Here is a 27,203-nt window from a genome sequence, read left to right as displayed (position 1 = left end):
TCCTGTGTTCACATGAGCCATTGTAAGTCCCATAGCTAGGCTGACCGTATATCTTCCAAACAAGATGTTTGCAAGAATTAAAGTAAGAATGATTATGGATTGTTTTAGAATATGACCTTGAAATGGAGACTATCCCAGGCAATGGGGTAAATTAGGATCATTCTACGAATAGCCTTTCTAGCCCCAGAGGAGGAAGAAGAGAACCTGAAATCTGGGTCCTGTAGCTTTCTCTGTTGTGCCCTACGTGAAACTCCTGACTTATTACTGACACTGCATCCCTGGGCACTAACATTCCTCATATTTCACATGAGCGTGAAATTTACTCAAAAGCAGGGTGAGGGTAGAGGTGGGATTAGTGCAGTGATGTTGCTATTCATTTTTTTCTTCAGCTTTTCCTTGTCTCTTTAAGTTTTCTTTTTTCTCTTCTTCCACTTATAATTACCGCAGCATTATAGTGAAGTGAAAAATGTACAGTCATTGACACTTTAATCATTATCAAAGTATGCAGAAGGATTAGGTGACTTATTCTACATTATCCTCTCATTCTCTATTTATTCTGTGATCCTCAAGAGTCCAGTAAAGTGCCCCACAGACTATCTACAGAAATATCTACTTGCTTCACCTTGATTTAAAGGAAACGTGACCTCAGTGTTTGCTGCTTGAAGCAGGGATGAAATGGCATCTCTCACTGTTACTTACCCACTCTGTTTCCTACTTGCCGAAATGTCTGCACCTTATAATGCACGGGTTCATCCTTTTGGGGCATCTTCCACCACACTCTGGCCTCTGGCTGTTGTACATTTCAGCATTTCTTTGTGCTGTGTTAATCACCTACTAATAACATAGTTTGTGGTTTTCCTGTTGACTTAGCTGCATGCAGTTTTCTTAATCTTCACACCCATTTCTCATAGCCTATTTTTGTCAACCGTGTATACTTGTTAATATACATATTATGTACCAGTACATCCAGAAATGAGAATTGGAATACTCAACTTTGTCCTGAGTTACATCTCAGTTGAAAACTATTATTAATGTCAGATTACTTAAGACCTGTTAACATAATGTGATTGGTCATTAATCTTTCTTAAAGGAATATTTTTATAATAATTTCCTAAATCACTGATTCCTTAAGTGTTATACATGCACAGGTCTTTTCTTCCCCAGGTACATAAAATAGAAATGCATCTTGATCACTCTCTTTACTGCCTCCAGCACTGAAAACTCTTATATTAAAGATTAGATTCACATATGCAATTTTATAAAAAGGTAGTATGATTTCACTTCTCTATTTTTATATGCCTTCATCCAAATTACCATGGATCAGCAGTCTGAGAAACTTTAAAGAGGCTAGATTTAATTTCAATTAATATCATCACTATCATAATGACAACTGGATAAAGATAGACAAAATATTTGGAATTAGGTTTGTTGTTTGTTTACAGTGTAGTAATTGAATATCTACTATGTGTTTGACACCATGCTTTGTTTGCTTAAAGTATTCCACATTTATCTAGCATATATACTAGAAATTAGTAAATCTTCATTCTTCATAGTTGTGTTAAGCAGATAACTAAACTTCACTTTTAGAATATTTTATTTTCATAATCTTGGATGCACCTTGCTAGGTCATATCTATGTTACTTTTGACTGCTAATGTTTAAATTGTACTACATCAACTTTCAACATTTGTTTTACATCAATACCTATATTAAGAAATTTGAATGTGGTTTTAATGAGAAGGATTCTGCAGATATACAGTTGTCCTAAAATTAATTCCAATTTAATGATGTGTTGCAGTGTTATCTGTGAGTATGTGACATTGTATATAGATGTTATGTGTAACAAAACAAATGAAGTAAAACTATTTTAATGGAAATTAGGTCCTCCCTTAAATTAACTTTGGTGAAGATTGTGGGAAGAGGCCTCCCATGCAAAATTATTTGAGAATAGATATTCCTGCCACTTCATAAAAATGAGCTTGATTTGTTTCTTCCATCACTGCCTTCTGCAAATTTTTTTTCCTAGTCCAACACCCCAGCAGGAACAGTTTCTTCTGCTTTTTGATGATTGCTTAGGAATTTAATATGCAGAATTATAATCTGTTTTGCCTTTCCACACACTCATTTGTCATCCTGCCATTTTCAGATTTTCGATTTATTCAGACTTTAGAAAATCTTGAGTACAAAGTCCATGAGCTTTAAAGAATTATCTGTAATTTATATCAGGTTAATGCTCATTTTATTTTTTATTTATTTTTCACTTTCTTAAGGTAATGGTCATTTTAGAAGTGCAATCTCAAATTACCTAAAAATGTTGTTGTCTGTGGCTTCCAGTATGGACTTCATTATTTGACCTACTGTCCATTTTTAGAGAATATGCTGGAATTTGGAGATTCCAAATGCCAGGGGATTATAAAAAAGCAACTGGGGAAAGGCTGGAGCTTGTGTTCAAGGCCACAACATTTGACTTAGGTGAGTCTTTATTAGATAAATAATTTTTGTTGTATTTTTGTAGGTTTGATAATATTTACACACTAATTTCTAAAGTCCCTCAATGTTTGTCACTCAAATGCACCATAGTATCTCTTTTCTAGAATAGTTTATATAAATAACAAACAAAGCAAACTGTATAATAAATATAATAAACATAAATATAATAAATATAATCTAAATATAATAAATAATAAAATTTACTTTTCAATTCCTGCAATATTAAAAATTCCTTCTTGGGAATTTTATAGGAACAACAAATTATTTTCAATAATTTTAATTTTTTTAAAGATTATTTATTGAGAGAAAGAGAGCATGAGAGCAGGGGGAGGGACAGCAGGAAAAGGGAAAGAAAATCTCAAGCAGACTCCCTGCTGAGTGCAGAGTGGATTCAGGGCTCCATCTCAGGACCCTGAGATCATGACCTGAACTGAAACCAAGAGTTGGACTTTCAACCAACTGAGCCACCCAGGTGCCCCAATAATTTTAGTTTTAGCTGAAACTCTAAGGAGAGCGTCAAATATGTAGCTCATTCATGGGGACTCTAGCATGATACGAAGGCTGATTCCAAAAGAAAGTAAGAGTGTGAAGTGTTTATAGTGGTTAAAAAAAAGAATGCTTGAATAAGATTACTATTTAGCAGAAAATTAAGGTTCTATGGGACAACAAATTTTAAATTTCGAGATTTTCTTATGAACAGAACTTAATTGCAGCTCTATCATACATACTCTGTGTGCATCATTTGCATCTTCATTAGTTTTTTTCACTAGCTACCAGCTACAATTACAGGAATGTAAAATACCCTAATCAATAGTAAAGAGCAAACATATATTTTTAAAAGGTACACACTTTTCAACCAGTCTTAAGCAGAGATGGATACTGTGGGTTGCTATACAATGTCCAGCATGACATTGAAGTAGCACATGGTGATTCCTTTTACCTTAACAATTATTGGATATTTTTTAAACACATACAGAACCCTGATTCTGAGTATTCACTACTGTTCACTATTATTCACTATTGCACAATTAAGGGAAACTCAGTCGCTGGTTTTTGTTTGTTTTAGATTCACTGTTTTTGCCTTTTTTTTTTTTTTTTTTCCTGACTGATCCCTTTCATAACTTCTTAAAGACTGATGTAATTCTACCCTGGGAATGGTGTAGTGATATAAGGGTTCAGTTTCCTCCTGGCAAAAAGGCAAACCATCTCTCTGCTTCTTGGTCATCTACCTCTCCTAAATGGTTTCTATTGAGCTGTATGTTGCCCACTGCCTTTTTTACATTTCCTTTCCAACACGTGTCTTTTTGGCATTCACTGTAAGCTTTTGTTTTAGAAGGAGTTTACTCTGTACCTTCAAATGTAAACACAGGAGGTATGTCTCCTATTCTGCTCTCTGATTACCACATGATACATTCTTTATGTATGGAACTCACCCAAGTTTGCTCCTGATCTCCACACACAAACACAGCATGCCACTCTTGATATTTTAGGTCCACACACCATGATTTTAAATGGAAGATTGCTCTGTGAGGCTTGAAATATATTCAGCTTTACCAAAGAATCAAGATGCAATCCTATCTGTCCTGGAGTTCTCAAATGTTACGGAAATGTTATAATCCCAGTTAAATCTTCCACTGAGACTTAAATGAGAGTAATATAGCACTGTTTAGGTCTCATGTCTGCTTCTGAATTTTTTCCTTCCTCAGAAAATTGCAAATAATTTTCAGGGGTGGTCTGTTGTTTTATTTATTCTTTTTCCAATCTGTTTTGGTGGCACAACTGTTAACATGCTAATTCTTTTGGCTTATAACATTTTAAATTGCAAAATAGTTCTTACTCCTCAAAAATAGTGGCTTTAAAGAACATATTTTAGAATATGGAGCTAGGAATTTCACTTCTTTGTTTTCTCTGATTTCTTTTTTAATATTGTCCTCTTACTGATAAATGATACCGAAGCACTGAATGCAGCTGGTTGCTTCAATCTGGTAGTGAAAATATGCAGGAGAAAGATGGAAGAAAGAGTGAAAATTTGGGATGAAAATCATTTTGTACATTTAAACCACATTTGTCTTTTTATTCTCAATAATTATGTCTTTTTTTGTGGGGTTTTTTTTTTTGTGCTGTCATTCTCGACATACAGTATAATAAGTCACTCATATTTTTAACTGTTTAGTATTATTGACTGAGAAACTTGGTAGAATGTATAAAGACATTAAGAAAGAAACGCAACTCTCCTAACCCTGTGTTGCTCAAAGTGAATACTTTAAGTGTAATGGTATCTGTATCTTCAATATGTCATCATTTTTCACAAAATCACAATATATTTTTTTCTATTTTTCTATTGGGATTATGTCTTCCTTATAAAGCTTTCTCTTTCCCCTCCAGGAATGCCAGATTAAGTTACACATTTCTTGTTGCCAGTACACATCAAAATATTCAATAATCACTAATTCCCACTAAACTGTCTTAATATTTTACACATAGAGTCACCTTTTTCTTTAAGTACTTTAGTAAGGTCAAATGTTCCCTAGATCATTATAAAGCTGTTATTTTTGATAGCCCCAACGTTGATTTATTGATATGTCTTCTTTTATCTTACTCTTTCCTTGTGATAATGCTCAAGAAATACATATATATATATATATATATATATATTTCCATGTGTATTACAAGTTCTGAGTCCCTGCACATTTGAAAATAATTTTAGCATCTACTTAGAATTGGAAGGCAGTTCTGGTTGGGTCTGGAGTTCTAGGTTCAAATTTTTTTTTCCCAAACTTTACCAATTTCTATATTTGTTTCTCTGTGAATATTACTTTTTTTAATGCTGAATTTTTTTTCAGAATACATCATTATATTTGCCAAAAATCATTAGATTTGGCAGTATGCCAATGTTTCTCCACTTGAGGATACATAATTTTCTTAGGTTGATTTCAGTAACTTATATTTTAACATTTTGTTTTTTTTTCAGCTCTTGCTCCAATCTTATTCTTTTTTTTTAAATAAAAATAATGGCATGTAGAATGTATAGTTTCTCACATTTTTATACTTTACATTTTTTATTGTGTACAAGACACCAATTGATTCTTTGGATATATCCTTTCTGTTCTTCAACAATTGTTAAATACAGATTACACCCTCTTAAAAACATTCAGTAACACATTTTTTTCTTTAGTTACTGTTCTTTTATAGAAGTTACTTTCATGTTTGGTCATGCAAAAATTTTCTGATAACTTTTAGAAGCTCACAATTTTTAAAGTTCTTTATTGTGCTTCAAATTATCTTTGTTTCTTCATTTTTTAATTATTTTTCCTGGTCCTCAATTTACTTTTATGTACTATAGATGATAAAATGAGAGATTATACTTTGACAGGAAAGGAACTCAAGTTTTTAATAAAGACTGTTCAGCAGTCAAAACCATGACTATGTTTACCAGCATCTTCAGGCAATGTTAGGAAAATCATGAAGTTAGTAAGTACTTTTGTATACTGTATAATTAAATATTCAAAAGCATGTATAATCATTACTTTTCTATATATCAAACAATATTAACAGTAGAAATTGTTAAGAAAGGATTGGTAGGTAGTAAAATTCCTAACAAGTAACAGATTAGGTGAAAGAGTAACTGATTTTTGCCCTGGAGTTGTTTTGTTTAAGTATTATAGTTTGATATCTGATCAACTGACTGAAATATTGTATTCATATCAAAGTCTAGTCCATACACTGTTCCAATAACTAACCTTTTCCAGAAAGCATTACTTGTGCCACCAGACCTTATTTTGCCCAGATTCATGATCTCATTTATCTATTTAAACCTGCCTTTCCTTAAACTTCAGTTATTCTGTTTGAAATGCTTCTCAAACTTAAAACAACCCATTTGCTAAATACATTTTAGGAGAAGAAAATTGTTTGAGAACTATGTAATATTTGAGTCGCAGTTCCGCTATTGCTTCAAAAATCACTCTGTTTTCACACGGTATTACACTTTCCTTCTTTAAATAGATAAATAAAGGCCTAAAGGTAGTCCCAGTCTTAGTACTTGCAAGGTTGGGCACAAATGGCAGCCCACATACCATATGTCCGAATACTTAAAAGTTACAAATCAAGTTAACAGATTGTGAAATAAAGTATATTCTATCTTTCTACTTTGACAAATACACCTTTATAAAGTCCTGGAAAGCCAGGTTTGAATTTGGAATTATTAGACTCCTTCTACTGCCATAATGAAATATGGCACTCTGGAGAGAGCCAGCCCTGGATTCCAGCCTATATATATATATATATATATATATATATATATATATATATACTCTCTCCCATCCATGGTTCCCTCTTGCACTATGATGGGCCTTGAACATGTAGAGGTGGACCAGTTGCCCACATGACCAAGTTTTGTGCATGTGCTCTGAAATAAAGTCCTCTTGGTCTCTTTGAGGATAGACCTGGGGTAAAGGCACATGCAGATTCTGATATTGGTCTGAGCATCATTTGAATTCAGAATTTTAGTCCCAAGTACCCAATGCATAATCTTCGAAGATAGAGGCGTATGCTGTAAGTGGGAACATGCCCTTGGCCTATGGGGAATGGTATGTGTAGAAATGGAATCTAGTAAGGCTCCAAAACAAGTGTGATGCATTTGATCTTTTGCCAGGGTCAAAGGGCAGTAGCCTTGTCACCTCATATCATTATCATGTCATTGTCAATTATCTTGATGAAGTAGTAGCTTCCAAATACAATGCCAGGTAACAATCCCAGATGTCATGGAATAGAAATGCTCACAGACCAATTTAAGGTGATAACTTACCAAATTAAATTGAAATGCACAGAAAGAAACAAGGAGAAAGATACTAGGGAGAAAAATATATTTAGGAAAAGGTACTCATGGGTGGAAGAATACCACTACTTGAATCCTGAGTTGTGCAATTTTTTTTAAAGATTTTATTTATTTATTTGAGAGAGAGAGAGAACACATGAGCAGGGTGAGGGGCAGAGGGAGAAGCAGACTCCCCACTGAGCAAGGAGCCCTACGCAGGGCTCAATCTAGGACTTCAGGATCATGACCTGAGCCAAAGGCAGACACTTAACGACGGAGCCACCCAGGCCTCCTGAGTTATGCAATGTTTCTACATTGTCTTTCTCTCTCTCTTTTCTCCACCACCACCAGCTTCTCCACAAAAAGTCTGGTTATAAGAACCAGAGTCAAGATTTGAGCAAAAAGTCCCAAACAGATGGAAGACGACCGAACCAATGATACACAGACATCTTCTATTAGAATTATTCATAAAAATAGGTGAAAATATGCCTTGCCAAGAGCTGTAGCTTGCCAGTTGCCCTGCTGAATGGTTATGAGTTTTATCTGTTTTTCTTGGGCTGAGCACATATGGGCAGAATAGGACTATATGAGTGTCACCAATAGGTGGCCAATTTAGGGGAGATTTAGCTGTTAGCCCAGATATGTCACAATCATGACTTATTTATGTCTATCTAAAAGTAGCACTCTTTTTTTATCAAATTCTTATTTATTGCTACTATCTTTGCTCTTCCTTACATTTAACATACTATACACTTAACACACTAATTGCATCTGTCTTTTATGCCACTAACTCACCCTAAATATCAAAAGCATCCTATAAGTGCATCTAGATATCATGAGCAAATAGATAACTTATGATCCATGTTTAACTTTTCTCATGAATTTCACCCTTCTAATTGTTTTTATTATTTATATAAAAATTGAGTATTTTCAACTAGTACATCATATAGATGTCATAACATCTTTTAAAGTTTTTACTTCCTTTAATAGTCACATTGGTTTTTGAGGTAGTCTTGGTAAAATCCTTCATTTTGTCATATGAGTAAATAATTAAGCTGTGGTATTTTGAAAACATTTTATGGCAGACATCACAACTTCAGGTGGAATAGAATCTTAAAATGCCCAAAATTATGGGATTTTTTTCCCCTTACTTTCCTTTTACCAGTCCTTTGACTTTTTTCCAATCTGCAAGTCTATTGACTTAAGAAAACACACCATCTCATTAAAGTAGACAACAAAATAAACATACTCATCATTATCCTTGAGTTTTTTCCCCATGTATTCTAAAATGCTTCATTGGAAAAGTATAATTTTTTTTTAAAGGAAGCAAAGAAAGGAAGATATCAGGCTTTCCTTATTCACTATACACTAGCAAAGATCAGTTCCAACGAATGAGAAATTTTTCAAATCAAGAGTCAGGTAGGGTTTTTTTTTGTTGTTTTTTTTATATTCATGTTATTATTTATTCATTTAGGTGATTTTTTTTTTAATTTAATTTTATTATGTTATGTTAATCATCATACATTATATCATTAGATTTTGTGTTTTTTGGGGGGGCAGGAGTTAGAGGTTTATTATCAGTCTATGTGAGACTAAAATTCAAAGCAAATTCAATTTTGCTTAAGGGAACATTGTGAAGTAACAATTCTTGATATTACATGCCTCATATGATCCATTCAAATCATAGAGAATTACATCTTTATGTGTCACTGTTCCAAGAGACAAACAAATGTGAACAGTTAAAACATCTTAAGAATGCATCAAGCTTATGAAATCTCAAACAAAACTTGAATTTTCTGTACATACTCCTGTCAATTAAAGTTATTTCCTGTACACCACTCCTCTTGCAAACTGGTCTTCTATTTCCTTTCATTTGACCTAGATCGGCTACGAGACCTAGAGAAAGATCGGGAAGGCTTGTGATTTCTCTCCCGAGACAGTGATCTCTCTCTCCTCCTATCTCTGGAAAGGGACCTGCTCTGGCTGGGGGAGAAGCTTCTCTGTCTTGGAGATCTGAGGTTGAGGTGGAGGACTCCTCCGATAATCATCTCGAGGGCAACGACCCCAAGATGGTGGTGGGCCACGATTTCGACTTCTCTTTTCACCATTCGAGAGTTCCACTATTCCTCAGCGGCCACATAATGTTTTCCCATCTAGTTCTCGAAAAGCATCGGCTGCATCTCGGGGATCTTCAAATTCAACAAAAGCAAAACCGGGAGGGTTTCTAGCAACACACACACTTCAGAGTGGTCCACAATAACCAAAAGCTGGTTCCAATTCATTCTTGTTACCATTGTTTCCAAGATTACCTACATAAACCTTACAGTCCAATGGATAGGAATCACTATACATTTTGAGATCTTGGGTTGGAAAGCGGACGCTCAAATCCACACACCCTCAGATGGGTCTTCCCGCTTCCTGCTCCCCTCCCCGACCAACTCCCAGAGATGCTCTCACTGACCTGGCGTCCACAAAATGGCGGACATCATTAGTTTTTGATGTAGTGTTCCATGATTCATCATTTGCGTAGAGTCAGGTAGATTTATATAAAAGGTGTTTACTGTTCCTTTTATCAGTCAAAAGGAATAAAGAAAAATTTACATTTATTTCATTAGTGATAAGAATTTAATGGTTGCAATGTAATTTTTAACATGTTTTTATTCTAAATACTTGTCAGAGTCCATTAAATATCTTTTCTTTCAATTTTACCTTTAAGTTAGAGGTGAACAAATAACTTCTGAATATTTAGCAGTTTCTGTTTTCCAAAAGATCCTCATTAGTCCATAGTTAGCTAAAGCTGTTCATGCAATGAATGTCTATAATTCAGAACTAGACATCCAGCAACAAATTGCTGTATTTTCTTCATTTTTACTGCATTAAACTAATTTTAAGGAAGTTTATAGAATTTAGAAATTTTTCAAATTAAAATCTTATATAATTAATTGGTCACAATAATTTACATGAAGTGATTCTTCATTTTCTTAATTGCATTAACTTATAGCCATATATATTCACATGCAAATAAGCTACTATATAATTATCTGTATGATAGAAAATGGCAATATCAAGATTCGTTAGTATAATTAGAATCAATTCAATAGCAGATGTTAGTATACTATATCTTCATTTAGTTTACTTCTTTTCTATGATACTTTTGGAGTAGCCAATCAAACTAAATCCACTCCACATATTATAGCACACCATCATCTTTGGTCTATAAAAACTCAATCTTTTATTTTGTTGGAGGAATATATATTATGGGTGCTGAGAATTATGGGAATCACGAAGGGAACAAAACCATCCTATTCCCTGCTGTCATTCTAATGGAGACAGAAGAATGATAAGACTTTTTTGAAAAATATTTTATTTATTTATTTGAGAGAGAGAGTGAGAGAGAGAGCGCACGAGAGGGGGGAGGGTCAGAGGGAGAAGCAGACTCCCCGCCGAGCGGGGAGCCCGCTGCGGGACTCGATCCCGGGACTCTGGGATCATGACCTGAGCCGAAGGCAGTCGCTCAACCAACTGAGCCACCCAGGCGCCCGAATGATAAGACTTTTAACCTATGACACCAGTAATAAGTGCTACAAGGAAAAAAAAACTAAGGGAGATGATATGAAATGCTGGGGCAAGGCGAAAGTGGATTGTGGTCAGAAAAATGACTCCCTGATAAGGTAACAAATATGGAAAGAGAGTGGAGAACAGTAAGGACTTTGAGAAAGGTGAACATAAAACTGATAATAATAGTAATAATAATAATAGCTTTAAAGGAGAGAAACTATTTGTTGTCTGCAAGGACTCTAGCGTGGCTGGTGCATCACATAGAGTGTTAGAAGATGAAACCGTAAAAATGCAGGTAGGAAAATCATACTGAAACTTTAGGCCATTTAAGTACTTAGGCTTTTACTCTCTTTTAAAGGGTAAAATTTATACAAATTCAAGCAAAGAAGAGACATGATCTAACCTCAGTGTTTCAGTGGATCATTGTGGTTGCATTGCCAAGAACAGACATAGGCAAGGAAGGGCAATGATACCAATTCGATGCTTTTGCAAAAATCCAGATGAGGTGTTGTGGTATCTGTACCAGGATTATAACAGTAGAGGAGGCATTTTGGAGTTAGTAAGTACATGGATCTTGGCCTCAGAGGATCTGGGTTCTAAACTCAATTTATAAACACGGAATTATGATATTGTAAAAGTCACATTTTTCCTCTACGTTTTAGTATCCTCATCCATAAACAAAGTTTATATTTTATATAATTTATATAAATATATATGAGGTAATATTTATAAAGTATAAGACACAATACCTTGTATAGAATTAAAGTTAAATAATTTATTAACTGTTTAAGATTGGGTGTGGTTGGGGACAGGATGGAACGAATGGGAAAATGAAATATGGTAAATATATTCAAAACCACTGAGCTGTACACTTTTTAAAAAAGATGAATTTTATAGCATGTGGATTGTACCTCATTAATAAAATGAAACAAAAGAAATGGAGACAATGATTTTCCAAATATGTCATTTTATACAGATCTGTTGGAGCCATATTTATGTTTCACATATTAAAGAATAAAATCAAAGAGGGAAAGAAAACTCAAAATGGAATAGAAATAGAACTAAATGAATCCCTCAATTTCAAATGAATAACATAACCATACCACACAGAGGCAAGAAGGAAGGATGAACTTCGGTAACTCTTAAATGCAACATTTTGACCATCTAATGTAAGGCTAAAGCCAAAAAGAACAGTAAAGAAATATTGTACTTCAGTCAGTAGATTTGTTACTCAGAGTGTGATTTAATAATTTTAAAATTGTTTTATGTGTATTCTAGGATTGAGCAAATAACTATATAGTGTCTAAGATATATTAAATATATTAGAGATAATCAGTATGAACTCTTGTTTGTATAGCTTTATAAAGAGATAGAGTGAGAGAGAGGTAGATGTATAGATGTATATTAAGACTTTAAAATTAGGTAATAAATATCATTTTAACTCATTTTCATATCTTCAATCGTATTTCATTTTCTTGGTTTACATTATTCCCATTTTTTTTAACATTCAGCTATATTGTTTATCACATAAAATCACTTAACAATGATATACATTTGATGACTGTTTTACCAGGTCTCTTTGTTTCATATTACTAAAATTTACATTTCTACTTATCAGACAGAAAAAGAAGTTGAATTCCACACATCACTAAAATATATACTCGAGTATAATATAATGATAGCAAATATGAAATAGATGTCAACTTTACATTACATAGTTCTATGATTTGCAACATCAAAAAATGATCTGATCAGATCATCTTTTCTATGGAATAGTATTTATTTTACGCATTTATATTCACTAAGTAATAAATATGAGTATATTATGTTCTGAGATGTCAGGATAATATTATGAAGACAAAACAATCCACAAGACATATAAAAATTGCATATCCAGAACATGAAGACAAATATCAATATTCAAGAGATAGAAAATCTGGTACTTCACAGGACTTCCTGTTTTATCTCGTTTCTCAGTAAAAATATTACTTTGACATAAAAACATTTTCTGATCTGCTTTGAAAACATAGTCATTCTTTTTTTTTTTTTAAAGATTTTATTTATTTATTTGAGAGGGAGAGAGAGAGAATGAGAGATAGAGAGCACGAGAGGGAAGAAGGTCAGAGGGAGAAGGAGACTCCCCGCTGAGCAGGGAGCCTGACGTGGGACTCGATCCCGGGACTCCAGGATCATGACCTGAGCCGAAGGCAGTCGCTTAACCAACTGAGCCACCCAGGCGCCCCGAAAACATAGTCATTCTTAACCCAATCCCTCTCTACTTTCTATCCTTTTTGAAAAAATGCCACTTGTCAGTGCATTTTGTGTAAAAAAAAGGGGGGGAGGGAAAACAGTAAAATATACATGTATTTGAATATTGCAAAAAGGAAACAATAAATGATACACCATAACACAGAGAGCTTGGTTACCTAGAGAAGATGGATGGGAACTGCATGAAGAGGGTAGCAATACAATGGAGTGAAATCACTTTTCTGTTTCTTTTTGCACATTTCTGACTTTTGGAACCATGATAATGTTTCACATACCCAAAGAAAGCAATTATAATAAACAACAGTGGGGAAATGATACTTAAAATGAAAGACAAAAGCGAACGAAGGAACTAAAACATACTTTAATTGAATTATGTAACAACAGTGAAGGACAGATAGGCAAGGGAAAGTAACAAACTATAATTTGTGTTCAGTATTTAATCTATATACCCTCAGGCTGAATAAAAAATATACAATATAAGCTCTAATTCATAGGATTTTGTTTTCTTTTTTATATAGCCATAGTCTAGCAATTTTGAAACCAGAATATACTACTTATGTATTGTGGACTGGCAAATAAGTAAAAATATTTTAGGTAATGGTATTTTCACTGACAGGGAGGGGAAATACAGAAAAAAGGGAACTCGCTTGAAATCATGACTCATGACTTTATGTATAGACATATAGATATATATTTATTTGTATATATGTCACACATACTTATGTATACATGTATGTATGATCTGAGAATTCATGCATCTCCTTCCTAATTTTTCACACCACTGAGAGGTTTGACAAGCAATGACACCCCAGAAGAAATGAGCACAATTATCATTCCAGCTCTGGATTCAAATACTATTTTATGCAAATATTATTCTTCACAAAAAGGAACCAGTGTTCCTTGGAGAAATGATTGCCTCCATGTATGGACAATATAGGTACAAAATGAGCTTGACACATTTTGTGGTGGCAGAAAATAAAGTAGTCATCAAACAACAATGGGGACATGTGTAAAGGACCGGTGGTAGAAAAGGATATAAACAGTGAATAAAATAAAAAACCACTAACCACACTGCTATAACTAAAGAAATGCATATAGCATACATAAATACCAAAATAAATGGTGTAGCAGGAAAAGAACTCCCTTACAATAGAAAAATCAACTAATTGTATAAGAAATCATGGAATTAAGTTGCCGTATTATTTAGGCAAGAATCATCAATAAAACTGAGTGAAAATATCAGATCATGCGTTACATTTAGTTGCATTTACTATTGGGTAATCTGGTAAACTGTCATTTTATACATTATTTGTGGTTTCTTATTTGTCACATATCAAGTCAATATATGTGTATAAATGAATACGATGTACATACACACATATACTGTGTCTAAGCTATCCTTATTAAACTATTTTTTCATGAACCACAGACATTATTTTATTATTTTAACTTTGGTTATTTTAATGTTTGTAAGGCTGAATATTCCTTTTTATCTTCCCATTTCTTTCTCTCTTGGTCTCTGTCTCTCATTCTTTCTATCTTCAAGCTTTATGATTAAAAAAACATATATATGTATATAGTATGTTAAATTTTTAAGAACTCATTGCTTGCTTGTGCTATTTTTATAGAATTCTGTTATTATTTCACATAGGCACAACATTTGAGGAAGTTAATTATAAATTCTTTAAAGTTTTTAAACTTTTCTTTTCATCCCTGAATGTATTCTGTTCCCTTCTTTATTTCATTTTTACTGTATATTTTTTAACTTCTTAATGTTAAACAATTTCATTATTCTGATGATTCCTTGTTTTCTACAATATGAATAAAGAAAATAAATAAATAATAATAAATTCTTCCCACAATGCAATTATTAATTTAAAAGGAGAAAATAATTGTCTTACAATGAAGAAACCAGAGGGCTATCATCATACCAGGTGATTAAAGTACATAGCAATGGTTGCCATCATCTGCTTCTTGATACAATGGGCTAAGAAGGCCACAACCTTATTTCTGTGGTATACCTGCCATATTGAATAATATGATAAAACGTTAGACATATTCAAATTGAGATGTGTTCTACAAAATATCCATAGAAAAAATGATATAAAATGGAAGAGTAAATTCATACGCAATTCCCAAAAAGCATAAAAAAATAATGATGGAACTGATTATGGTGAGTTTAAATGTTCTGATCAACAAACCAACCAACCAACCAACAAATAAATAAAAAATTCTAATTAACAACAACAACAACAAAAAAACACCTTAGACAAAATTAGCTATTTTGTAAAAGCTTAGATATTATACTGAGGTAATTCTAGACTAAGAAGGAATTAATATTTGAAATATTCAGCAAATTCTTGCCTATAACAATAAAAACACCAGAACCTGTAGGGAAAATTGCCTAAGAATTAAGATAAAGTAGATTATAGACAGAAAAAGCCAATTCCTGACAAGTATATACAAAGATGTTCAAACTGATATTGAAAAATAATAAGAATCAAATCAAAATAGCAATTAAATCCATTCAACAGTACGGCAAATATTAGACACCTGTATAATACCAAGTGTTGACAAGAATGTGGAGATATAGAAACATTCATGGAAGGGAGTGCAAGCTAAAATAATAATTTTCTGATGTTGCATTGTCAAAATAGAAAAGTATGTGCTTTATAACTCAGTATTCTTACTCCTGGACATACTTCCTAGTGTAATTCTTACACATTTCATTGGTAGGGTATCTGCAAAGATATTCATATTATTATTGCTTTTGGTTGAAGGTAGATGAGTACCCTGGAAACCTATCACTGGATGGGCATAATAACAAAATGTGTTTGATATATACTGTGAAAAATTTCGCAACTGGAAACAACAAATTAGATATAGTTCGAGCTACTACATAGACGTTCTTATAAACGGCTAGCTGAGAATGGTAAGATGTATAACCCAATGACTTTGTGTAAAATATAATTAAGTATCTGTGAAAAATACAAATTTTATCTAAAGTTCTTATGAGGGGAGAACAATAAGAATTGGAAAAGAATATAGAGCTTTTAACAACAACAAAGTAACAAGAGCCTCACACTGCCTGCTGCAGATAATCCCCATTGAATTAAGAGGATTTTGACTAAGTTAACATTATACACTAGATATTTAATTAAATCATAGCCACCACCCAAAGAAACTATTATCAATAGTTTGGTGTTCTTATTAAAATAATTACTGTATAGATTTTTTCTGAATGTTAAAAACAATTGCATTTGGGGGTGCCTGGGTGGCTCAGTCATTTAAGCGTCTGCCTTCGGCTCAGGTCATGATCCCAGAGTCCTGGGATCGGGCTCCCTGCTCAGTGGGGAGCCTGCTTCTCCCTGTCCTGCTCCCCCTACTTGTGCTCTCTCTGAAATAAATAAATAAAAATTAAAAAAAAAAACCCACACAATTGCATTTGATAATTGTGTTCATTTGATGGTTTCTCACATTATTCATTGGGTAGTATCTAAAAATTAAAGAAGAAAAATAAATAAATAAATAAAAATTAAAGAAGAGACAATAAACGTATTTTTTCCAAGAATAATAAAAACATTAAGGCATTTGCAGCTTAAGACACAGTTTTGGCAAGAAAGATGTTTCCTAACACTAGCACATTTTGAATTTAACTTAATTTTTTCATAATTCTGTTTAAGTTGTGGGGAAAATATTAAATTACCATATGATTTCACTCATATGTGGCACTTAATAAACAAAACAAATGATCATAGGAAAAAAAAAGAGAGAGAAGCAAGTCAAAAAACAGACTCTTGACTATAGAGAACAAACTGAGGGTTACCAGAGGAAAGGTGGGCAGAGGGATGGGTGAAATAGGTGATGGGGATTAAGGAGTCTACTTGTTGTGGTGAGCACCGGGTATTGTATGGAAGTGTTGAATCACTAAATCGTACACCTGAAACTGATATTACACTGTATGTTAATTAACTGGAATTTAAATAAAAACTTGAAAAAGGAAAAAAATGACATTTTCAGTGTCTGAAATATAATTGTTAGTGTTGGGAAAAAAATGTTTCTTGTGTAGAATTTTGGTAACTTTTAACTGGATTGCAGTACCTTTCTCAACTCATTAAAACTTCATAGAAAGTATGGCTAAGACCAGGTTTATTAATTATGTTTGAATAAATCAGAATTCCTAAAAATGTAATTCCATGGAACACAATTCCCTTCTAAATTTAAGTATTATATATTCAAATTCCTTTGGGAAAATCACGTAATGCATCTATATTTTAATAGTCAAAGTTATTATTAATAATTATTAAAATATCTAAACCTATTTATACTTTTATAATACATCATTATCCAAATGCATTTGAATATCATTGCATTCATATTTACTCAAGCTTACTAATATTTTAATACCTCACTATTTATATATATGAAATGTTTTGAAATGTAAAAATTCACTAACTAAAATTTTAAATATTGTCTGTAGCCCATAGAGAAAGAGTGAAAAAAATCACAGCTAGCTCAGAATACAGAACAAGAAACTAGATAATTTAAAGCCTAACAATCTAATTTACAGAAAAAAAATCACTCAATGTTTCATTCAATTCAAGGAATGTCAGAAGTGTCATCTTCATTTTTGAAGGTCATCATATTTTATTTGTAGCTACTTGCCCCAATGTAATTCTGACTTCTTGCTTCAAAGAAAAATCCATATATGCTGTAAATCAGAGTGTTAGTAAATGACTAAATTTTACCTACAGATTTATGAGTTGAAAATATAACCATTAGTCACATACACTCAAGATACAGTTACTTTCCTCTGGATATTCCAACCAATTTACCTTAAAAGTTTAAATCACTTTGAAAAATTTGCTGCATTTCACTGAAAAAAAATTGAGTTAAAACTTTAAAAAGTATATATTTCAAATAATAAAAAATTTGAACATACTTCAGTACACTAATTTTACACTGAAACTCTATTAAGGGAAATATTTCATAGTTGATTAAAAATTCAGTCAGAAATTTTTAAGACAGTTTTTTATTACTTACAAATTTGTTTTGATTTCAAATGTGCTCATGCAAAAGGTATATACTTTTACTACCCAGATGATATAGATCTAGATACACTTAACTGCTTCCTGACATTTTGAATACTTAATTTTAATAAAAGCATGGATTTCACAAAATGGATGAACATAGGGGAAGGGAGGGAAAAATAAAATAAGACGAAATCAGAGAGGGAGACAAACCGTAGGTGACTCTTAGCTATAGGAAACAAACTGAGGGCTGTGGGAGGGTGGTAGGTGGGGGATGGGGTAACTGTGTGAAGGGCATTGAGGAGGGCACTTGACGGAATGAGCACTGGGTGTTATATGCAACTGATGAATCACTAAACTCTGTCTCTGAAACTAATAATATACTATCTGTTAATCAGTTGATTTTAAGTAAATTTTTTAAAAAAGCATGGATTTCAATTTTTCACTATTTAAAATTAATATTACAGAACTAAAGATTTCAATTGTACTCTATAATCTTAAACAACTATGTTAGTAGTTACAAGATATTCCATTTAATAAGTTAGAGTTGCTTTCATTAATACATGGAATAATTATGCTATTGAGAAGTCATGGACAAATTTAAAATATTTATAAGAATTAGGTTTCTCTTACTGGATTTAAGAAAATTCAGTAAATATATTTCAGTAAGCTTAGTTGTAAATTATATATACCTAAATAAACAAACCAAAAAATAAAACAAAAATTTGTCTCTGATCATATGTGATGCCATAGTAGAAATTTTAGCTGACAGTCCTGGATATGTTCTTCTTCTACTCTTTCTATGTTAAAAATCTTGAGAAAAGAAATATTTTTTTGATTTATTGTGGGTCTAGGTGTAGCATTTTCTTAAATCTTGAGCGTATTTTGCTGAGGTGATTTTGCTGTGCTTTCTCTTTATGCATGGAGAAGAAAATTCTTGCCTTTTCTATACCTAGTATTCTTTTTCTTTTTTTAATATTTTATTTATTTATTTTAGAAAAAGTGGGAGAGAGAGCATGAGTGGGGCAGGGACAGAGGGGGAGAGAGAGAGTCTCAAGCAGACTCAGTGCTGAGACCAGAGCCTGACATGTGGCTCAATCTCAGGACTCTGAGATCAGGACCTGAGTTGAAATCAAGAGTTGGATGCTTAACTGACTGAGCCACCCAGGCACCTCATATACCTAGTATTCTCACTATAATACCTAGTATTAATCCCCAGTAATAACTCCATATTTATCAGATGATGGAAGCCACTCTCTACTAAGTCATACAGGGTCTAACTGCAATGTTAGGAGTCATTGTATAATGCTTATTTCTCCAAAATTTAAAATAGATTATACTTAGATATGTAGCTAGACAGACAGACATAGATAAAAATGTTTTTAAAAAATTATGGAAAACAACTGGTTTCACCTAGTACATTAGCCACCCACAGAAAATACAGAGAAAATATAAACCTGGTCACTGGAATATTTATTAGTTCTTTAAAACCTATTTTGAAATGGAGGTTTATGTCTTAAAAGTTTTTTGATGTTATGTCTATCCCTAAAAGTGCAAAAATTTCATGTCCTGTAAGTTGAGAATCTGACATATTACCTATTGGTTTTACCAGTTGTTTTTTCTGTTTGCTTTCAGGTAAATAACTTTTTATTGCTCTGCTCTGCTCTGAATCTCAGGGCAGGGCCATTTCTCAGTCTACCTTGCCAGTTTCCTTCTGGCCATGTTCTGGTCAGTTGAGTGCAAAACCGGGAGGAGGAGAAACAAGGATGTATGTTGCAGGAATCTAGTTGCTTTCAGATAGCTCTGCCCTCCACGATTCCAAGTCATCCAGGGAAGCTCGCGTCCTGGTTCTAGTTCTAAGTGGCACACCATGTAAAGTGTTCTATAGAAAGCAGACTTTAAGATATCGTTTACTAGGCAGATTGTTATTGGTTAGTGTGTAAAGTACTCTTACAAATAATACCCATGAAAGACAGAGTAAGGAACAGGAGTAGCAGATGGGGAAGCTGAGCTGTGAGGTAGACCCAGAAACAGTTCGGACAGACCTCATGGGGAGATCTGGAGAAATAGCCACCCTTGATTATCCTCGTGTTATCCTAGTGAACGGGGAGGGCTATTCTTTATGCTCACTCAGTCAGTTGTTGGATGTGGATTTTGTAGGAAAAGGTGTGACTTTGGGAGCAAAAGTACCAGGCGGGTGACAAAACCACAAAAGGGCTTTCAGCTGAAGATTGTCCACCTACAGCATCCCCAGAAGTTGGGACAATGGGTTCTTCACTGAAGGGAGATCTAGGCAGTGCATCAATGTTCAATACAGGTCACCTTTGGTGCCAGCTTCTTTAAGGTTCTGATAAACTTCTCGAACAAATGTAGGAAATAATCATACTAAGTTGAACTACTAACCCAGATACTACATCGAGTCTCAGGACCAAAGGTAAAACTCATTGTCTCCTTTCTCCTATACCCATCCTCTATTCCCTCCGTCCTCAGCTAGGACAACTGTTGGTGTCAGAGGTATAGTTAGATGTAACCAAAACCTTTGTCTTGGAGGGATTTGAGCCCCTGGCACATTCTTTTCTCAGGATACAGTTGCTAAACATTTGCATTTGCTATCAAACTTGGGCAAGGGAGATACAAGAGCTGCTCAAGAGAAACCACTGGGTACCTAACATCATCCCGATCCCTTCTTCTGTGTGACTGCAGCCTTATTTCCTCCTGATGATCAGGATCAATTCCCCAGTCTGGATGGTGATTCTTGTTCTTGTCTTCTGCTCCCTTAACACAAGGAATGTGACATGTCCCAGTGGCAATCACAGCTTATGATTCACTGACTTCCTTTCTCTATCCCCTGGCAGCAGTGTTCTCCTTTTCAGAACAAAAACCTCTAAATTTTCAGAGATCAAAGTTGTGGTGAGTGAAAGCACACTGGGAGTGTTGATAAGGAGAACTATTCTTATTTCTAACTCTGTGGTTCTTGGAGTTCATGTTCCTGATGAAGAAATGGCACTATATAAAGGTACATATGTACATGCATCAGCATATGTATATGTGTAAATGTATTATAATAGTGTAGGGTCTGTCCTGAATGATGGTGCTTCATTTTACTAAATTATTGCCTTTCAGCTAGTACATCGCTCCCTACACAAGCTATCAGGCCAACAACTTCTGTATGGTATTTTGGATCCCAAGTCATGGGGCCACTCCCAACATTTGGGATAATGTGAGAAAGAACTCTGGACAGATGTGATGGTAAAATTGATCCCATGTTGACAGAAGAAACATTTAATAAGGTTCTTATAGTTGCACTAGCTAAGGCCCTTCGGGCAGGAAAAGAACACTCATACCTGCATTATGGGTCTACCCTGTAAGAATGCATCACTGAATCAGTTTGACAGAGTCTACTATAATCAAGTATGGGGTTTTCTGAAGGATGGTGGCATATCAAGGACTTTGCCTTAGTTCCCATTGCTGGAAAGTCGGACATTCAGCAATAAGAGATCAGAGCTCTTTCTGTTTTCTGCCATATGAAAATACACAGGAAGAGGATGGCTGTCCACAGGCCAGGAAAACACCCTCGTTGAGAAATAAATCTGTCTAGGGCACGTTGATCTTGAACTTTCCATTCAAAACTGTGACAACTAAATGTTTGCTGATTAAGCCACCCAATCTATGGTAATTTGTTATAGTAACCTAAATAGTCCAAGATATGTGAGTCACTTGAAAATTATTTAAGATTTCTTCTTAATTTATTTATAGGGTTTTATGGTATGTAGCTTTGTACAGTTTTCTTAGTGACTGGTCCAGATATTATAATGTATATAAAAAAGTATCACAGTCAACTGGCATTAATGCTTTTTTCCCAATTAAACTAAACATCAAAATTTTACTTCTATTTAGGTCCCTTTACCATCCCCAGGTTATATATAATTATTTTAAGAATTTCCTTGGTATGCATTGTACACAACATCAGATGTGTTATGATTTTTACTTCAGCATCAAATGTGATTTTAAGAAAATCATGAGATTCATGGTCTATTTACCCTTATTTGTACTGATTCCATGTTTTAATTTCCTTTTTGGAACTTCAAGCCTTTTTCTATTATCATTTCCTTTCTGTATATAGAAAGGGTAGGCTTGCTAGTAACAAATTTTCTTAGTTTCCCTTTATCTGAGAATGTCTTATTATGTCTTTACTCCTGAAGGATAGTTTTGTCCGTTATAGATTTGATAGTTGATGATTCTTTTCTTTTAGTATTTAAAGTGTGCTTATTTCCTTCTGACCTGCAAATTTTCAGATGAAAAATGTTTTTCCCCTATAAATAATTTGTCCTTTTTCTCTGACTTCTTCCAAGATAATTTGTTGATCATCAGCTTTTAGATATTTAATTAGGGTATGTCTTGGCATGAGTTTCTTTAGGTTTATCCTATTTGAGGTCCAGGGACTTAAATCTGTAGATTTATGCTTTTCACCAAATTTGGAGACTTTAAAATCACTATTTCTTTGAGTCCTTTTTTGGCTCCACATTCTTTCTCTTTCCTCTCTTGGAGTTGAATGATAGGAATTTGTTAGTGTTGCTCCTGTCACTAAGACTATTCATTACCTTCTTCTTTTTTTTTTTTTACTCTTTTCTTTCTATTTTCTCTGATTGAGTAAATTCAATTGATCTGACTTGAAGTTCACTGAGTTCACAGAATCTATTCTCTGTCATCTCCACTATACTATTAAGCCCATACAGTTTTCATTGTTGCTGTTATTGTTGTCACCGTATTTTTCAGTTATAATTTGCATTTTGGTCTTTTTTCTATAACTTTTCTTTGTCAATACATTCTCTTTTTTATTTAATTCAAGAGAACTAATAATTTCTTGCTTAAAGGGAATGAGTAGTCAGGGCCTTGCAATCCTGACATATCCAACAATATGTGTAGGAGTCCAGGAGGCCCATCCTGGGCTGCTTCCAAATAATCAGGAAATATGGCAAAGCTGCAAAGCAACAGAATTTGGTGCGTGCAATTACCTTAGTAGGTGATAAGTGGCAAGGTCAGTCCATCAAGCAAGGGCCTGACCCTCATAGATTTATAATGATAAGAGCTAGCCAAGATGGAGAAGTCTAGTTCCTACTACGTCCTTCTACTTACTACTACTACAAAAAAGAAAAAAAAGAAAAGAAAGATAAAGGCAAAACAAGTATAAAAAAATCTTGAAAACTGGAAAGACAAAGGAATACTAAGGGACCTTGTGATGGAATTTCTCTACTATGGGTCCTTTCTTTGTTGCTTCCCATGTATCTTAGGGCGTGGTAGATGCTACCAAACAAGGAACTCCGATAATGACAAATAAAAATTTCATCCAAAGCCCTTCTCTCTAGCTCAGAGACTGGGAAAATAATGACCCAGTAGTACAGAAGACCTTTCTGACAATACCCTGCTATAGTCCAACCAAACAAAAGTAGAAAACCATTCCCCTCTTATCCTCATGGTTTTAACACAGCTGCGTGGATTGCTGGTCTGCCCTCCTACACTTTCATTCCATGGATGGCTCAGCTGTTAGAATTATCTGACTAGGATTTTAAAGCTGCCACACAATATTTCATTAAGTTTAAAATGTTTATACCAATTTGGTTTTTCTCGTTAGACTTAAGAAAATTCAGTAAATATACTCCAGAGGGATTAGTTATGTTATATATGCCTGAAATAAACAAAAACTTTACTCTGATCATACTAAATTTCACAGTAGTAATAAGTAAGAATAAGTATCTTTTCAAGATTTTGATTTTAATTCTACAGAAAGACAAATAATGCATGATTCCACTTACATGAAGCGTCTAAAATAGTCAAATTAATAAAATCAAAGATTAGAATGGTGATTGTCAGGGATAAGGGGAGGGAGGAAACAAGAAGTTACTAATCAATAGGCACAAAGTATCATTTATACAAGAGAGTAAGTTCTGGAGATCTACTGTACAACATTATATCTATAGTCAAAAATAATATTGCATACTTAGAATCTGCTAAAAGGGTAGATTTCGTATTGTTTTTACCACAATAAAATTTTTTTAAAAGGTATGCTCAGAGATGTATCACTTGCTCCTCATTTCTTCTACCTTGTTCTTATTCTCAGATTCATTTCTCCCTTTCTCTACCCACTGCCTGTAACTACCCAATTTTATTATTTTCTGGTTTCTCCTTCTTGTATTTCTTTAAACAAAAGAGGAGATATGAGCATATTTTCTTTTTTTAATTTTTTAAACCACTCTATTGAGCTGTGATTGACATACAAAAAACTGTACATATTTAATATATACAATTTGATGAGTTTGGAAATAAATATGCACCAATGACCCATCACCACAATCTATGTGATAAACATTTTCATTACCTCCAAAAATTTCCTCCATCTTTATTTAAAATAATGATGATATAATATTATAACAATTATTTATAATAATAAAGGTATTATTATTGTAAGAACATTTAACATAAGATCTATTCTCAGCAAATTTTCAAGTAAATAATACAATTAGTGTTATTAACTATAGGCACTATGCTTTGTAGGGATCTCTAGAACTTACTCATCTTTCATGACTGAAAAGCTGGACCCTTTGACTAAAACCTCACCATTTTCTTCCCTTGCCCCCCAGTCCCTGGCAACTACCATTCTATTTCCTGCATTTTTATATAGAGTATAACATACTGTATATAATTTTTGATAATTTGCCTTTTTGCAACTAACAATATATCTTACAGTATGTCTCAGAAACCACTCCATATCAATTCATAGAGTCTGTTTTCATTCTTCCTTCCTCCATTGGTTGTATAAACCATACTTTATTTAACTACTTTTTTATGGATGGACACTTAGGTTGTTTCCAAAATTTTATATTTGATTTCCTTCCTCAATTTTTTAAGTTCTTTTTATATTAGGGATATTATTAGCTCCTTATGATATATGTTGCAAATATGTTCTCAGTTTGTCAGCTTATTGTTTGCCAGGTATTATTATTTCATTTTAATGATTATTTTTTAAACTTACACAGTTGAATTTAGAATATTTTCCCTCTGGGGATTTTTATTCAACTTATTAAGCATTTCCATGCATGAAGCTTAAAATAGAGTCACTTGTTTGTTTCCCTCTCGGGCATGTGTAGTTTCATTTTCATAGTGGGTATTTAGACCTTATATTATTAAAAATTCTAATTTCATTCCATTCAAAAGATGAAATATTAAGCTAATGGCAGAAAACAGCATAGAAAGAGAAATTGTAAACATATGAGATCTGTAACTGAGAGATAAAGGTAATGTAGATATTGTGAGAACAGATGTGGAAAAGTTATGAGGAAATGGTTAACTTGACAAGAACTTATATGAATTGTTTGTTTGTTTGTTTGACGTTAAGAAATTTATTTAAAACGAGGGACACCTGAAGTTAATTTTTGTACCTGTGTGACAAAGAACACACAGGAGCTCCCTGGCCCTCTCCGCTGCCCCTTCTGTAACAGGAGATCTGCTCTAGGACCCCCAAGTTAAAGAGCTGACCTGAGGTCCTTCCCATGAGCAGCAACTGCGGTTCATCCAGGTAAACTCTCCCCAGACAGCATTTATAAGAGAGGATCTCCAAGGCTAGTTTTTTCCCCAAGGGATCCAAAACAAGAAATAAGCTGAAAGATGAAGACTATTCTTTCTCCTGACGCAGAAGCAGGAAAATAAACCGAGGCAAAATCCAACCCAGAGGCCACCATGTCCTCCCAGTCCAAAGCCGTGTTCAGGTAACTCTCCTCTCTCGTCCATGATGATAAAAATAGAGAGAACAGGGCTGGTCTTTAAGAGCTGCAATGTCTCCAGATGGAAATTATATGAATTGTTAAGCTGAAACAGGATGGCAGGATCTAAAAACGATGCTGTTGGTGGTGGTGGTGATGGTGGGTGATGGGTGATGATGCTGGTGATGATGGTGGGTGATGATGCTGGTGTTGATGGTATTTGCTCGAGTGTATGTGAGTACGTGTGCATGAGTCAGTGTATGTCTGCGCAAGTAGGAAGAAAAAGCACAGAAAAAGAAAAGAAGGGGAGGAGGGACATAATTTGACAAATGTCTCGTTTTCTATTTGAAGTAAGAAGAACAAGCTTTCTGAGGATGCTGGAAGTGATGGGACTTCTCTTCCTTCTTTGCTTGCTGTCTCTACCTCATATCTCTCCCTTCACCTTCGTTTTTCAGGGCAATAGGACCAGCCAAGACCTGTAGAATCTACCTGTGCCATTACTCTCTTCTCTCATTTCTAGGGTTGTAATTATGACTCTAATTCAGATCATTAGTTTTATCTCAACAGGTTGTTGCAGGAAGATTCTAGTTTCATTATCTTCAGGCTCTTTTTTTCAAAAGACACACACATGCTATGTTTTTATTTATTTTGCTTTCCCCAAAGTTTTACGTTCCTAAATGAAAGGTGCTTCAAATTTGAGACATTGTAGGAAGTAGCATATGCGGTTGCAATTTGTCAGTCATGGCTACACTACATACGCTTTGTGTTACTCATCATTCTTGCCACAAACACTGGGATTTCCAGACTATGTGACATGACTTAGCTTTTTCATCTCTGCCTAGAAAATTCCTTCCTTTACCACTATCTACTGGAAGTTGTTTCAATCACTCATATTCTTTATTTTTTCTCCATTCAGTCTGTGTGAATTCTATTTTATATCTATTTTCTTCCTCCAGAATTTTTGTGTCATTAATAATAACCTGACCTACCTTATAGCTATAGTTTTCATTACCTCTCCCAGCCTAATAGGTTATAAACTAAGAGCAAATAAATTTTAATTATTTAAAAAAACCATTAACCTTTCTCTTGGTAAGGATCAATCGTATATATCACACTGACCAATTTTTATAGATTCACTGAATTTAAAAGTATATATAATCTTGTGGATTCTAAAGAGATGTTAATCACTGCGGCTCCCAAATAAGTTTTAAGAACAAGATATTTTCCTCATTCCAGAATTTACATATAAATGTATATGTATAATATTTATATATATCATTTAAACATG

The 27,203-nt window shown here is 33.8% G+C and overlaps 1 pseudogene; it reads right to left on the bottom strand.

Annotated features, from left to right (window-relative positions):
- Positions 1–9,026: 9,026 nt before the first annotated feature.
- On the bottom strand, positions 9,027–9,739 carry LOC112826679 (serine/arginine-rich splicing factor 3 pseudogene; annotated as a pseudogene).
- Between the last annotated feature and the right edge of the window lie 17,464 nt (positions 9,740–27,203).

Source organism: Callorhinus ursinus, unplaced genomic scaffold (assembly GCF_003265705.2).
Source record: "Callorhinus ursinus isolate GAN/ISIS: 27379988/994484 unplaced genomic scaffold, GSC_fseal_2.0 scaffold7, whole genome shotgun sequence".
In the NCBI taxonomy this organism is placed as follows: domain Eukaryota; kingdom Metazoa; phylum Chordata; class Mammalia; order Carnivora; family Otariidae; genus Callorhinus; species Callorhinus ursinus.
This window is presented reverse-complemented; position numbering and strand designations above follow the sequence as displayed.